General features: G+C 41.4%; 1 long non-coding RNA gene across 2 annotated transcripts in view; it reads right to left on the bottom strand.

The window, feature by feature from the left end:
* Positions 1 to 793: 793 nt before the first annotated feature.
* The window catches only part of LOC142046970 (uncharacterized), a 34,936-nt gene continuing 19,575 nt past the window's right edge, over positions 794 to 16,154 (bottom strand). For both annotated transcript variants that reach the window (XR_012656081.1, XR_012656080.1), the window contains 2 exons: positions 15,445 to 15,511; positions 794 to 1,621 (listed from right to left, as the gene is read on the bottom strand). This is a non-coding gene — a long non-coding RNA (uncharacterized LOC142046970). The remainder of the gene's footprint in view (positions 1,622 to 15,444; positions 15,512 to 16,154) is intronic.

Below are 16,154 nucleotides of genomic sequence, written 5' to 3'. Positions count from 1 at the left end.
TGCAGCTCATCATTTCTGCGGGATCTGACATGGAGCAGTTGTGCTCTCTGGTTCTCTAGTGCACTTGCCCCATATTCTAGGCAGGACTGACTCTATTTTTAGATACCATAAAGAATGGATTGACTCAGGGAGTCATTCCCATTTTTGTCTTTGCACCCCCAGCCAAGGGCACCCATGACAGCAGCAGATAGTACAGAACGACTGATAACCATCTCTGCTATCATGCAAAGGCAAATGAATGCTGCTGTGTAGTGCTGCAGTATCACCTCTGTCAGCGGCATCCAGTACACATACGGTGACAATGACAAAAGGCAAAACAGGATCCATGGTTGCCATGCTATGGCATCTGCCAGGGCAATCCAGGGAAAAAAGGGCGCAAAATGATTGTCTGCCGTTGCTTTCCCGGAGGAAGGAATGACTGATGACATTTACCCAGAACCACCCGTGACAATGATTGCCTTATCAGGTACTGGGATCTCAACCCAGAATTCCAAGGGGCAGGGGAGACTGTGGGAACTATGGGATAGCTACCCACAGCGCAACGCTCCAGAAATCGACGCTAGCCTTGGACCATGGACACACACCACTGAATTAATGTGCTTAGTGTGGTTGCGTGCACTCGACTTTATACAATCTGTTTTATAAAACCGGTTTATGTAAAATCAGAATAATCCCGTAGTGTAGACGTACCCTAACTCAATCCTGTTTTCTCAGTTGATTCCAAAGTCTGTAATACCCCACACCATCACTCCCTCCTGGGCTGCATTAGTTAGCACATTGATCCATATACAGACAAGATCTTGTGGTTCTTAGTTTTCAATAACTCTAAAACAGGCAATGATATCTTTAATGTACAGTGCTCCTCCCACCACTTTTTTCCCCCTATATCCTTCCTAAAGAGGTTTTAACTACTGATTTTAACTTTCCAATCATGTGAATTGTCACAGATTTCAGTAATGTGCATTATATTTTTTTTCTGATCAACGAGAATTTCTACTTCTTCTTGCTTGAGTTTGAATTTGTACTGTATTTACCTTCTTGGAACCTTTCCCTTGCATTGCAAGTTTAATGTTGTCCTGGCTGCTCCAGCTAGTTTTCAGCCAAGTAGATTAGCACCTAACCTGTGAGGTGGAAGCCCCCGACTGGAATGTTGCTCAGTGCTCCACCAAACCAAAAACAATCATGCAGCCAACAATCATGCAGCCAGTTCACTACGTGTATTTCTGCCTTCTGTGAAACCTGTGATGTATTTCTGCCTTCTCTCACACCTGGGATCTCATTTGAACTTCCCCCTTTTTCATCTTCCTTCCAAGATCCCTTAAGTCTTTTTTAAATCTGTGTATTTCCACATGATGCTGAATCATTGGCTCCAATGTAAATCATCACCAGTGAAGACATACCAGATGCCTTCATAATCCCATCCACACCTCATACGGGTGCATCTCATATGTTCACTTCAGGAACACAGCACACTGTTCCATTGTCCTTGGGTCCATTGCTGAATTCTCTATCCATGCTTCCCTGATTGGCTGCTCTTCTCCAGGATGTGGGGGAGGTAGCCAGTTCCAAAGATTTGTCCTGGGGAGGGCTGGCAGTTCTCTCATCATAACAAGATTGTGTCCTGCAGGGACCAAAATTGCATTACTCATGATGAAATTGTAACTATTGGCAACACTGAAATTAATCAAGAAATTTTACATGACTTAGTATTTTCAACCACCGTTTCATGTAAGGGCAGAGACAGGAGTCCCTTCACTCCTGTCATGGATATGGAACATATTTAGAGGTTGCTGCAGCAGATTGTGCTACAGAGTACATGGGGTTCTGCTTATAAGGCATTTAGCATTGTTCTTGAGGAATTTTGCATGACAATGGGCCACGAGAGACATTGCAACTAACTATTGGTGTTTCATTAGTACCTAGAGGCCCCAATCTGAGTAAAGGCCACATTGTGTAGGCATTATACACATATATCATGAAAAGATCATATCTTCTTATTATTCTACAATGGCAGAGGTTAGTGATAGAATGCAAACATTATCTTTGAATTTCCTGATTTGGCCATTTTGAACCCAACTGTATAAAGTTCTTTATAGGTAGGTTTTAAAAACACAGTTCTCTAGTTAAGTGTAGTAACACTGTAAGCACAGAAAGAGTTACATTTTGCTGTTTTCTTCACTATAAATAGCCCCTTATTTTCAGGATGTCATGTTTCAATTTTAAAAGTGGACTGAAATTTACAGTAACTGAGGGGGTCTTGCCCCCCCAGCTCATTCCACCCCCCCCCCATTTGATAAATGTGATTCAGGGTACTAATCATGTCTCTTTTGGGTGTGCAAGGGATGTAGATTCAGGCCCAAAATTTTATGTTTGTTTAACTGTTATAACATGGCAGAAAAACACACTCTTTAGAATTCAGGTTTGTTTGATCTACCCTTACAACTTAAAATTCTGTAGTTTGTTTTTTAAAAATTTGGGTGGTGATTATTTTTCGTATGTAATCACAGCATTTTCTGTGTGTGGAAGGAAAATAAACTCTGTGGTGTTTGCATATAAAGGCATATCTAATGTATTCAAACTCCTGTTTCTTGTCAAACATTTTAGAAGGATGGTACCAGTAGGTAGACACAAGTATTGTGCCTTGGCAGCAGCATGTCCATTGACAGAGTAGCTACTATGACTCAAAAGAGACTTTGCAGTTTATCGTGACAATAACCCATGCTTTAAAGTCCCTGAAGTAGTCTTTGAAGAGTATAATGGCCCCAAAAGAAATGTTGCAGGCTGATGCATTAATAGTTCACAAAATAAAAAGTTATCTGTTATGGCTTATAGTGGTTCAGTGGTGTGATTCATAGTATAGTGGCAGTGATTCATTGATTTTTCTATTTAATCTAGTCTATCTGCCTAAATTTTATATCTTGCACTTATCATCAAGGTGTCTAAGCACTGATATGATATGAGCACATAATGGTCTGTTCTCCAAAAAAGATCACATGCATTTAGCTAGTGGGAATCACCCATGTATAGCACTCACAGGGAATCTCAAATCCATTTTAATTCAGTTTTATTTTACCATCTTTTTAGAATCTAAGGCCCTGATGATCCTGTAAGCACTTATCTATATGTTTAATATTATGCATGCAAGTAGCTCCACTGACTTCAATGGAGTTACTCACATGAGAGAAATTAAGCATTTGTGTGATCAGCACCTACGTAAATGCCACTCTTTGAAAACTCAGACAAAACCCCACATAAGTGATTAGACAAATTTTATTAAATAGTTTTAAAGCTTCATATAAGTTTTCACACATTTAAAGTAATCCTTCCAGAAAAATGAATGGTTTGAGGACTCTGTAATTATAAGTGTTCTATTCGATTTTTCCTGACACCTTATGATATTGCAAAAAGTAGTTGTGGCTTACTTCACGTTCATCTTCCTCATTTCTTATCTGAAGCCAACCCATGTTCAGCACATACTTAGCACAGGAATCCATTTACTATACTACACAAAATCTTATCCATACTTGGTTACTCTCCTCAGCTTTCCCCAATTGCTATAGCTTTCATTCAGGGGCTATTGCTGGGAAATATATAGAAGCAGGAAAACAATTATCTGACCTCTAAGAAGACTATATCCTAGGGTATGAGTGTATGTTACTGTTTATAAACACAAATGCACTATCAATGCACACGTGCGTACACACACACACACACACACACACACACACATGAAAATGCTGGAGTTTACATTTTTTCCTGTGCTTGAATTATTGGGTAAACCAATTATGAAAATTTAGAATATTTTAAAGAATCAATGCAATGATAATATTAAAACCTTATTGTTTGCCTGCAGCTTTGTTTAAACAGGGTTAACTGACCAGAAAAGAACAGCTGGTCTTTAAAAATAGTATGATGTCTGGGAATTCTCCTATTAAAATAAATAAATAAATACATAAATAACAAAGGTTTGTGACATTTACACCATACAGATTCATCATTCACTTTATATCCACTGTCTCCTCCAGCAGGACATGAGAATTAGCATGTTGAAATATAAACATTGAAGTGGCAGGTGTCCCCGTAGCTTGTTACGTGACTTTATTAACATTTTATATAAAAGCACCTTTTCTTCCTATACAATGCCACTGAGCCCTACAAGTTTATGCTTTGTTTAAAGAAAAGCTTGTTCAGTACCAAGAAATGTATTTTCATGCCAGTTTGAATATGTTCTCATAATTGCTAAAGGAACAATCTGAATTACCCTGTAAGTTTCTCTATTTCTCAGGTGCTAGTCTAAATGCACTGGAAGTGTCATTGTTGATTTAGGCCAGCACTGTAGTTTCCACCAAGCGTTTGATGTGACACAACTTAACAGTTAAATCTTTATTGTGCATCCATTATTTTTTTCAAATCTAAGGGAAAGTTTTGACATGCTCTCAAATAAATATATTTCTCTTAAAAATTGGCCCAGTGTTTGAAAGATGCTTTCAACAGTCGCCTTACAGCAGACACAGTTATTGCATGCAGTAGCAACAAAACGTTCCTCACTTTTAAACATAAACCAGTTAAATGTTTATTGGCTTACTCTCAGCAGCTGTTGATTATACACTAAGGAACTGCTTCACCTTCCAGCTGTAACACTGGTGTAAATCTGGATGATCTCCACTGAGAGAGCCTACATTTACTCTGCTATACATATAAGCAGGGTATTTTGACACAAGGGGCTTGCTTTTTAGCTCATGCCTGTTCTATGCTGCTTTAGCTGGCATTAAACTAATATACGTATGGTCAGAATCAGACTCAGAGTTTTGTTTTTTTTAAAATGAAATCTCTGCAACAGTGCAGGTCACCCTCCAAATTCACAGCAGGTAGAGAAATCGCTGATTTTTGTGTTATTCTAATGCACCCATTATCATGGGAGAATGCAGCACATTCACTAAGAGCAGGGCTTGCTGTGTTTTTACATCTCTTTTCCTGTTCTGTGCAGCAAGACTATATAATATATTATGTAAAATACATAGCATATCTTGACCTTTAAACATATATCAATCAATAGACTTGTGCAGAAGAAATAGTAGATCTAAGGTGTTTACAAACAGTGAGGTGAGATTCTATAACTGGATATTATCCAGCGAGATTTCCATTTGGGTCTAAACACACATAGGCTTAGTGGTAATTTGGGGAAGCTGCTGGACTGGAATAAACATGGAATACTTTGCCTCACCACTTTTGGTATTTAAGGAGCATCCTAAGTATGATAGTTGTGCTGGATGGCACTACTAATTATTTTGTAGTCAGAAAGTGCTCTATAAAAGGCATAAGAGAGGAATTCAATGCAGTTTCCTTTTATCTGCCTTTCCAATTGATGTCTATACAGAGCAAGCGGGGCTTCCCAAACACATCAGTCTGTTTCAGATACACAAGATTAAGTAGCGAGTGACATTCAAGACCAATCGGCCCACCCAGGAGGAGTGAAACCAGCGGAAAAGCTGTCAGATTCTGCCTTTTCTCCATTAATCTTGAAGCTTTTCAATGCTGCCAGGTCGCATCTCCATCAAACAAGCTGGGAAGAGTTGGGCTATTTTCTTTCCACTAACCCTTTCTTCCCCATCACGTCCCCTCTCCAGTAACCCTTTCAGTGCTGGACTTCTATTTATCAGCTGCTCTTGGGTTATTTCCACTTGATTGGGCAGAGTGGGAAGACAGATCTGTCCCAGTGTGAACCCCAGTTCTTGAAATGGTGGTAGCAATAACTTAAGATGGGGATTTTGTTTAACCAAGCTGGAACTGGATGGGGCATTGGTTCCATGGAAGGACTGAAGTAAAGAAAGAAAGAAAAAAAGAACAGGGTGGTGGGATTGTTGTCCATAGATAGCACTTTTACAAGGCATTTTTCTCATAGGGTCTTCTGGTTTGGGCATGGGGTGTGTTTGTTCTGACCTTAAATTGGGAAGGGAGGCATTTGTCTGTAGAATTAATTTGAAGAAACTTTTGCTAGTAATTAGGCATGGAAGGGGGCATTAGCCTAGAGCTAGGACTTGATTGTGGCATGGGTGTATAATGCTTGTGTTGGGTAGTGTAAATAACCTCCAGTATATGCACTGAAGATATCACAGAGGAGGCATTATGGCTGGCAGAAACTCAGAGAAGCCAAATCCAAAAATCTGTATGTGGGACATTGGACAAGAGGGGTTCATGCAGTGGCAAAGAGCACATGAGTCGAGGGTTGGTAGGGCAAAAAGAAAGCACAGGGGCCAAAGAGTGATTAGGGAAAAGAAGCACTGCAAGGTGGGAAGTAAAAGGAGAAAATGGGAAGGCAGCCCTGGAAAGAGAAAGAGAGTAGGAAAGAAAAGTAAGACAGAGAAGGAAAATGGCTGAATATGAAAGCGTCAAATAATTTTTAAAATATGTTTCTCCCTGACTAGACAGCATTGGTCTCCCAGGCAGACAGGGAAGGTAAGACCCTCTAGCAAAAGGAGAGAAAAACATGGGCAGGGTAGCAGTTGCTCATGTTGTATCTACTCTTTTACACCACCATCCAGTGAGCGGTGAAGCTCTTGTCCTCTTCAGATAAGGGTTTTTGCAAGTGTCAGTTCACGTTATGATTCTCTTTAGTGGGCCCTGTTGCCTCAGTGCTTGGCCTGCTACATGTGCTGCCCTTCTGTCATTTGCTACATCTTGTGTTTGAATTCAGCACATGACTATGCTATTTCTCAGATCATGGTATAGCATGCAGTAGAGTGTTAAAAATTCAAACACCAAGTACAACAGGAGGCAACTCTACCCCCCACCTAATCCCACTTCTTGCATTCCTGACCCCACCTTTCTTCAGGGTTGGGAGCTTCCCCAATCCATATTTTGTTGTACCAGCACTCACTGAAAGTTGAAGCGAGACAAACTCAGATGGAAATAAGGCATATATTTATAACACTTAGGGTAATTAACCACTGGAAAAAAATTACCAAGGGTTATGGTGAATTCCGCATCACTGGGACTTTAAAATGAAAATTGGATATTCTAAAAAAATCTGCTGTAGGAATTATTTTGGGGGCATTCTATGGTCTGTGTTATATAGGAGGTCAGACTAGATGATCACAATGGTCCTCTCTGGCCTTGGAATCTATGAATAGAAATCTATGACCTTGTCTACACTTCCACTCTAGCTGTGTGACTAACATAATTAGAGTCAACGTAGCTTAAGTTGACTTACCACTGTGTCTACATTGTGCTGTGTTGATGGGATACATGCTCCCATCGACTTACCTTACTCTTCTCATTCCGGTGGAATTCTGGAGTCAACCACAGAGCACTCCGCTGTCGACTTAATGGGTCTTCACCAGACCCGCTAAATCGAACCCCTCTGCATCAATCACAGTAACATCGATCTCCGGTAAGTGTAGACATGGCTGATGATTTTTCTTGAAAAGCTTGGAGCAACATCACTATTGTAGGCCTTGTAGGTCATTTTCCTGGAGGTCTATAGACCATTCTACATCTTGGATGGGACACTCACTCAGCCCCCTTCAGAAGGCCTTCTATTAAAAGCAATGCCTCAAGCTTACAGTATTGGTTCCCTATATTGTCTAGTGGACTCCTGATGCATTTATATAAAATGAGATTTTAGATCCCACTTCCTGATACTAAAAGCAGAAGGGAAAAATTATCTGTTACATAGAGTAGTTGAAGCTTTTTAGATATTTCATTTTTCCCCTAATTTCTGACTCAAACGCATGTAAGGGCTAATAAATGGACACATTAACGTTGCCCTCGCTGATTTAAGCCTAATGTTTTAGCAATACATTTCTCCTAAATATAGTCAATTTACTTCTTCTTTAGTGTGACAATTCTCAGGACTCAGTACCCTGGACTATGAGTCACCTTGTTACCCCTGGCTCTAGCATGAGGAAGTCTTGCTTGTGATAACTGGGTGTTAGTACCCTAACACACCAGCCTTTCAAGCATTCTCTCCTGGCTATGCCAGCCCTGTCTTTGCCTTGGATGTTAATAAAAGGTGCACCACAGTCCCTGAGTCCTCTTGAAGTGTTCTCTTGTGGTATCCAGCCCTTGACACGAGTACTCATAGGAATCCCAGATCCTCTGCCCCCAAAGGAGCAGTGTACCCCAGTTTACCCATTTTAATTAAATCACCATGCCTGTATAACACACAACTCTTGTAATGAAAGCAAAGAAGGGTTATTTGAGAGAGAATAGAGACTGCACTAGAAACAAGCAATAATGATGGATTGGAAACAAATGGACACAAGACAAAACCATAAAATGCAAACGAGGACTTACACTTACTATTAGTTATCTTTCCTAGCTAATAAAGGAGGCTCCCCTCCCCCTCCAGAGTTCACTCAGCTGCAAAGGAACCAGGAGCCAATCTATCATTAGAAAAGAACCCCACTCGTTAGCTGTCTCCTGGGTGAATGGATCCTGAGTGCCTTTCCCCAGTTGGTGTTACAGTGAAATAGTCTTTGGTCTTTATTCATAGACAGGGCTGTACAACCCCATCCAGGACCCTGTGGCTAGCCCATGTTGTTGTGGCATCTCTACTGTTATTATTCAAGATAGCTATCTTAAAAGGGTATATCTACAGGTGCCACAGTCATACCTCTGAGTGCAGAGTATACAAACCCTAAATCAGGTGTGGAGCACAAGGTTGGGGGGGGCTCCAGAGACAGTTCATGGTGAGGGGCGCAGATGGTTGGGGCTCTAGGAGGTTCTGGAGACCATTTGGGGTGGTGGGGGGAGACAAGGTGGGGGGGGGTCTGCAGGAGGTGGGGGAGGGGGGGAGGGAGGCATGCCGGTGCTCAGTGCCTGGTACAAGGGGAGAGCGCACAACCCTCATCAGGCACTTTCCACCCAGATTTCCAGTAGGGCTTGGGGCCAACAGTCAAAAAGCCATGGCCCAACAAGCCCATGTTGTCTCCAACAGCAACAGAAAATCATTGAGCCAGGGCCACTACAGCACGGTCCTCTGATTGTGCTACCAGTAGTGAGCACGTGGAACACCCCATCACTCCGTGACGGAGAGGCTAGGTGTAATGGAGCCACACTCAGGCTCCCCGCAGGTGTGTGTGTGTGTGTGCGCAGATTCCCCCCTGCCAACGCGCAGCACTCATCTCCTCTCCACCCCAACAGTCCTCCTGAGTGCTGCCCTTGCCCATGCCCCACATCCATCCCGAAGGCCCACCCCCTTCTGAGGCCCCACCCCCACTCACTTTCATCCTCCATCCTTCCATCGTGCACTCGCCCGCCACTCTTTCTCAGTCACGTCACTGGGCTGGCGGCAGTGGGGTTGGGGTGCTGGAGGCGGGGGGTGAGAGTTCCAGCTGAGGGGGTGCAGGCTCTGGGGGGGGGCTGGGGGGATTGGGGTGCAGGAGAGGGCTCTAGCTTGGCATGTGGGCTCTGGGTGAGGTATTGGGAGGGTGCTGGGTGCAGTCTCCAGGAGGGAGTTTGGGTGTGGGAGGGGGCTCTGGGCTGGGGCAGGAGATTGAGGTGAGGGTGAGTGAGGGGGGTGGGAGCCTGGTGGCACTTACCACAGCTCCCAGGAAGCAGCCGCCAGGTACCTGTGGCCCCATGGTGCATGGGCAGACAGGGAGGCTCCATGTGCTGCCCTCACACCTGAAGGTGCTGTCTGCACAGCTCCCATTGGTCATGGTTCCTGACCAATGGGAGCTGTGGAGCCAGCCCTTAGAGTAGGGGCAGCACATGGAGCCTCCCTGGGCACCGCCCATACATCTAGAGGCTGTAGGGAACTGGCAGCTGCTTCCGGGAGCTGCACGGAGCCTGCCTTAGCCCCGGGCCTCTGCTGCGCTGCTGACCGGACTTTTAACTGCCCGGTCAGCACCTTCAACTTGGCATTCTGGTTGAAAACCGGATGCCTGGCAATCTTAGTTGGCACTGCGACTGCACAAGTAGCCATCTAGGGACACAACTGTACCCCACAGCCCAGCCACCTGCTAAGGGGAGGGGACCTGCATTCAGGAAAGGAGCACAGCTCCAGCCTTGGCTTGGCTTGAGCCTGCACAGACCATTGGAAAGTGTCTGGTGGTCCTGATTTGGCCCACAGTCCACCTATTGACTACCCCTGCCCCAGTTGCTTTCCCTATTGTTCTGCAGGACAGAAGGGAAAAAACAAGGTAGCTACTACAAACATTTTTTTGTTTGTTTAAAGAAATCAAGAAGCGGGCAGTTAACTGGTAGGACTTCACTCCATTAATCCCTCACTACTAACAACCCTTAGCATTACTTAGTAGGCATGACTTGACATATAACATTATCAATGCCTATCTATGCATGTTACTATTTTATGTGCCTCTGTATATTTAGTTTCTTAGCCCAGCCTATATTTATGAATACCAGCAGTTAATCATTATTATAAATGGCTGTCTTGTGGGGCTAGCTGACTACAGTGCAGACGAGTCTTGTACTTCATCTGCCTGCTGGATGAGTTGGTCTAGTGAGGTTATACCAGTCTTGTGTGGGTGCTCATTCTCCCAGTACTATACAACACTGCCTGAGTGATAATGTATGTACACTCAGTGAGCTTTGTATGCAGACAGTGCAGTACACAGCAAATGGGATGTAAAGCTTGTATTGGTTGTTGAGAAGGAACTTAGTTGAGGGAGAGGGATTGTTTCATGTCATAGCTGTGTGAAAATTAAAAACAATTTACAAAATGCTGCTAGGTACAAGAGAAATAGCCAAAAATGAGTGAAAAGATGGGAGAAGATTATTTAAAACTACTATTTGCACTGCTAAAAAGGAAGTCGCAATCAACGTCATGACAATGCCCTGTACAGAATGAAATTTGCTCCAGTAAGAAGCGGTAGAAGAAGGTGCCATAGAAGACAAAACACCGATCAGCTAAAACACTGGCTACAGGAGAGAAAAGTAAGAGTTCTGTATGAGAGTGTAGGCCTTGCTGGAGCCCTAGGCATAACTACCAGTGTGAACCAAAGGGTGTGAGTAGACCTGGCCTTGGCAAACTAACAACACACTAAGTACTGGCTAACCAAATAAGCACATTCCTGACCAGAGAGGATGGTTTAAGAGCACCCAGCGTTCTCAAGTAACTATGTAAATGTATTCCCAAGAGATTGTACAGGAACATGCTGAATCCTTGTAAGATAACGATGGGATGACAGGATAATGGATGGGGATGTTTTGCTCGAACTAGCAGGTACAAGACTAAGGGTGGCCACTAACAACACCTGGAGTGTAATGCATAACTTGTTTGTATCCATGTATAAAAGGAGAAGTCATCTTTGTATTTGCAGGGCATCTTTGTACTTGCTGAGGAGACCGCATTCTGGTGTGCTGACTGAGGTGGTACCATTGTTGGGGACATATATGTTTTAGTGTACCTGCAGCTCCTATGGCACGCTAGGACCATGCTCTGTCCACAATAAACCATGCGGAGCACCTTCATCATCGCACCTAGACTATGGTTTTTCTTATGACTAACTTGGAGGTTTGCTGAATTAACATGTTGCGCTTTCTGCTAGTGCTGCTGACACTGGAGCTCCAAGAACAGCAATGCTGGCAGCAGTAACAACTTAGCGTTAACAACTCTCCAGAGAACTAACAACAGAGAGTAAATGCTCATCACAGTGATCATGTACCTGCCTGGAGATACAGAGCTCTCTGAAGTTGTAAGATTCTCATGTAACAAGACATTCTTCCATAAACTGATAATTTTGAAAGTACAGGCTTACTCGTTAGAATAATGTATGCTGTGTTGTTGTAGCCTGTCGGCCCCAGGATATTAGCGAGATGAGATAGGTGAGACAATATATTTTATTGGCCCCAATAAAAGATATTACCTCACCCGACCTTGTCTCATTGAGATAATTATTTTCATTTAAACGGAAGGTTGGGTGAATTGAATTGGAAACCTGTATGAAAGAGGGGAAAGGACTTGATTTTATCCTGTAAATGACAGTGTTTTGACCTCTGTGTTAGAGTTCTATGTTATGTGAGCTAACCCAAGATGGCTATTTCAAAGCATTGAAGTGAAAAGCTTAGAGGAAATATTGTTAAATGAATAGAGTCCCTTACCTTTTGCAGCCTTCATTCAACCTGCATTCCAACAAGCACATTCCAATAGGTACACTAACACACTAAGTTTTCAGTAGTTTTTGGTTTATACCCAGTAGCCGTAGTAGGAAAAATGGTGTTAACATTTGAGACCACTGTGGTGGGCCTGATAAGAGCTGAAAAGAATACTTGAGCTATACCCACACTCTCAGCATCCCCCCCACTCACCCTGCCTGCATTCCCCACTCATGATTTACATAATTGTTAACAAATTGTTTTTGCATTAGATGCCTCTATAATTCATTGCCATATTTACTAACAAATGCAGTAGATGGCTGTTCTGTACAACAGATTTCTGTAAATGCCACACTACAAAGGGCATTAAAATGTCCTTTTGCCAGAGGATGTTGTGAAGGCCAAGACTATAACAGCGTTAAAGAAAACCCAGATAAGTTCATAGAGGATAGGTCCATCAATGACTATTAGCCAAGATGGGCAGGAATGCAAAACCATGCTCTGAAGTGTCCCTAGCCTAGTGTCCCTGATTGCCAGATGCTGGAAATGGATGACAGGGGATGGATCCCTTGATGATTACCTGTTCTGTTCATCCCCTCTGAAGCACCTGGCATTGGCCACTGTCAGAAGACAGGATACTGGCTAGATGGACCATTGATCTGATCCACTGGCCATTCTTATGTCTCTCTAAATTTCTCTATGAACATTTCATTTTCCATGCACTGTACTCCCTTCATACTTTCTTTTTCCTTCTTCTGTAGATTCACAGTAGGCATTCCTGAATTTCTCTGTACTTTTCTGTTTCTCTCTCTCCCTCTTATATGTCCTTCTCAGTCTCTCTCTTTCTCTCTTATAGCTAATTGTTTAGTCAAACATAAGAAGAATTTCCTTCTCTCTGTTCAGAACAGTTGTTATGTTAAGGCCAATAATATCCTTTCAACCTCTGTTGAAGCCACATTTCCACAGAAAATATTCACTTTTTCGTTGCTGTAATTGGCCCTTCCATTAAAATCTTTCACCATATTGCAGAAGCTCCAAACCCAAACTCCCTTTCCCTCACTCTTTTCAACACCTTTCCTTTATTCACATCTAACTCCTCATTTTCAGATTTGGGCCCTTGTCTGGCCTGTGCTACCTTCAGCCTGAAGCAGTCTGCAGAGCCTTGTGCAGGATAATGCAAGGACCTTTAAAAAAAAATTCTATTTAATCCAATTGTCCACCATCATATTATCCTGACTTGTGGAATCACTGGTATCTCAGATGTAACCCATAATGATGACACATACAACTCACCCTAGAAGCCTTAAGCTTATCTCCAACTTTCTGTCCAAAATTCTTATTACGCTAGTTTTGTAAAAAGTAGGGAAATTCTGGGCCTCTGAAGTCTTCTCCCAGGAGGATTGGGGCTCAGATATAATCCTCTTCCCCTTTTCTACATTCCTTTTCCTTAAGTGTAACATGCAGGTCAAATCTGCTCCAGTGTCATAACTTTATCTTTATCAATAGATCTTATTTTGTTATAATGCCAACGAATAATCCCAGACAATAGGAAATACCAAATGGTCAACAGAAACATTTCCATCAGATTTCTGCCTTTCTTCTACTTTCTAGCTTCCATCCCCCTATAAAAATGTATCCCCCTGTCTGTAGTGCAAGACAAAGAAAAGTGAAAAAAAATACATCTAATTAGAAGCTGCACCCTGTGGTTTAGAAGTGCTTTTTCCAGATGGCCTATAAGGCATTTGAAGGGATATTTTTCTTAATTCTTTCTCCCAGAGGCACCTACTTAGCACTACGTGGATGAAGCTAGATTACTACTGATCTTTAGTCTCCTTTTTTTTTTTCCGTAAGAACCTCTTCTCTTCAATCTCATTAGATCTATAATTTTAGAAGCTTGCTTTTTTAGAGGAAGGAAAATCTAATAATGCTCATAACTGAGATGACTGCTGTTCCAAACATTTATCAGCAATTATTGCCTGGGCAAGATGTATTCAAATTTCAATAGAGTGAAAATTAAGTGATATTTAATATCCAATCTATCTACATATTATACTCAACAATGCTTCAGTTGTCATTATCAGTAAAACTTAAGTTAGCTTTTGGCAGCAGAGAATACATTAGGAATGTTGTTCCACTATCAATATTTATTTATAATATTCTTTAGATCATCATGTTCTCTCAATGATTTTTAGATCAGCATGTTCCAAGCATGTTTGTGTCGCTTGTGGCAAAGCTCAGAGATGTGGTCTAATTCTTGCCTTAAATACACTTTTATTGAATCATTGTGGGGGATAATGAGTGTATTTTAAATCTTTCAAGTCACAGAACAAATAGAAGAAAATACCCAGTAATAGACTAATTCATAACAGAATGCTAAGAATTAAATTAAAACCTCTTTGGATATAGTCTGTTCCCTCTGAAAAGGACTATAAGTAATGGATTGGAGGTTTAAATACAGCTAAATTTTCAGGAAGCAGTGAGACAACATTGTGAATAACAGCTGTCATAACAAGCTCACTGTGTTCCTCACCTCAATTTGGGGTGGCAGTTCTATAAAGAACACTGGGAAAATTAATCTAAACTTACGGGAAACATCTAAATTGACTGTTGAAATAGATGGTCAGTATGTGAACAAATTGGTACTGGACAAATTGGATCCCTAATTTGATTTTTTTTTTTTTTTTTTTTGCACAAAGCCTATGGCCTTGCTGATTAATAGATAGTTATAACCTGACTCAAATATATTGTGTCAAGATCAAGGAGAGTTGTCGCCCAAGAGGCCACAGTATGGTATAACATCTTCTGGTAGTCCTGTCTCAGAACTTGAAATTTAGTTTACCAACCATTTAATGCTTAGGTTTCAAATTAGATCTTAAATATTGTCCCATTCTTTGGGTTACTGGAATTCATATGTCCATCAAAGTTATCCTGGAGAAGCATTTTACAAATAGGTAGTTGTTGGACAATCAGCTTTTTATGTTCCTCTTTTCCTCCTTAAATAGAAATAGCAACATTTTCTGGTGTTGAACTGTAGTAGAGTAATTCCTATGTAAGTTGCTCAGTACCTCTGAAAATCAGACCATTCTGGTAAGTGTCTAAAAATGGGCTCTCAAAATTAAACACCATTTTTGAAAATGGTTTTTTCTACCCAGTTGTAATTGTCTACTTTGCTGTCACGTTTAGATTTACCAGCCCCCAATATTACAGTAAAAGTCTCACAAACTAATAAAAAACAATATAGTTTAAAGCTAACGCTTTCATTAATGACAATTAATCTTAACACACACAAATACTTCAGAGGGCTCAGAGCAAGAAAAGTATCTTAACATTAAAATCATGCCAAATGGATTAATATCAATAAACAAATCTTTGCAAGGGACTTACATAATTTTGTAGTCAGAAAATGTGGCATATTTTGGAATCCATATTAAGAAGACAACATTTTGTCTACCTGGAACAAAAGTTTAAAATGTTAATTCTAATAGTATTTGTCTTTATTTCTAAGTTATCTGAAAAGATGGCAGCCTATACAGAATTTTATGTTAGCCTTTCTTTCCTCCCCCCACTCCCCATAATGTGAGAGACAAGGGCCTCCGCCCACATTTTTTGGTTTGAACAGACCTTTCCACCCGCCACCAACAAATGCCTTAACATAAATGCCTTAACAGAGCATTTTACATAAAAAATAGCCCATAGTGTAAGAACAGATTGTGTGGAGCAGATTTTAAACAGCAGATTTATCAGCCTCTGAGAAAATGGCATTTTATAACATCAGCTGTGACTTGTGAGAATTATTACAGATCAGTTTTATGATTGTTTTCTTGTCTTCCTCCTCCTGGATATGTTTTTACAGGTAGCTTCGCCGTGGTCATTTTTAACACAATGCCTTAGTTAAGCGTATTTCATAATAATGATGATTACTGATGTTTAATTTCATTCATATTAACAATTAAAATGCATTCAGACCAATATCATTTTTAGTCACTTCATTCATCCCAGACCTACTACCACCCCATGGATGGAAGGAATCAGTCTTTAAGAAGTATATCATTATGGCACATTTTAAGCTAGAAAGTGAAAAATCGCTTATCCTA

Source organism: Chelonoidis abingdonii, chromosome 6, assembly GCF_003597395.2.
Source record: "Chelonoidis abingdonii isolate Lonesome George chromosome 6, CheloAbing_2.0, whole genome shotgun sequence".
Lineage (NCBI taxonomy): Eukaryota > Metazoa > Chordata > Testudines > Testudinidae > Chelonoidis > Chelonoidis abingdonii.
The sequence above is the reverse complement of the archived record's forward strand: the minus strand, read 5'-3'. Positions and strand labels throughout refer to the sequence as shown.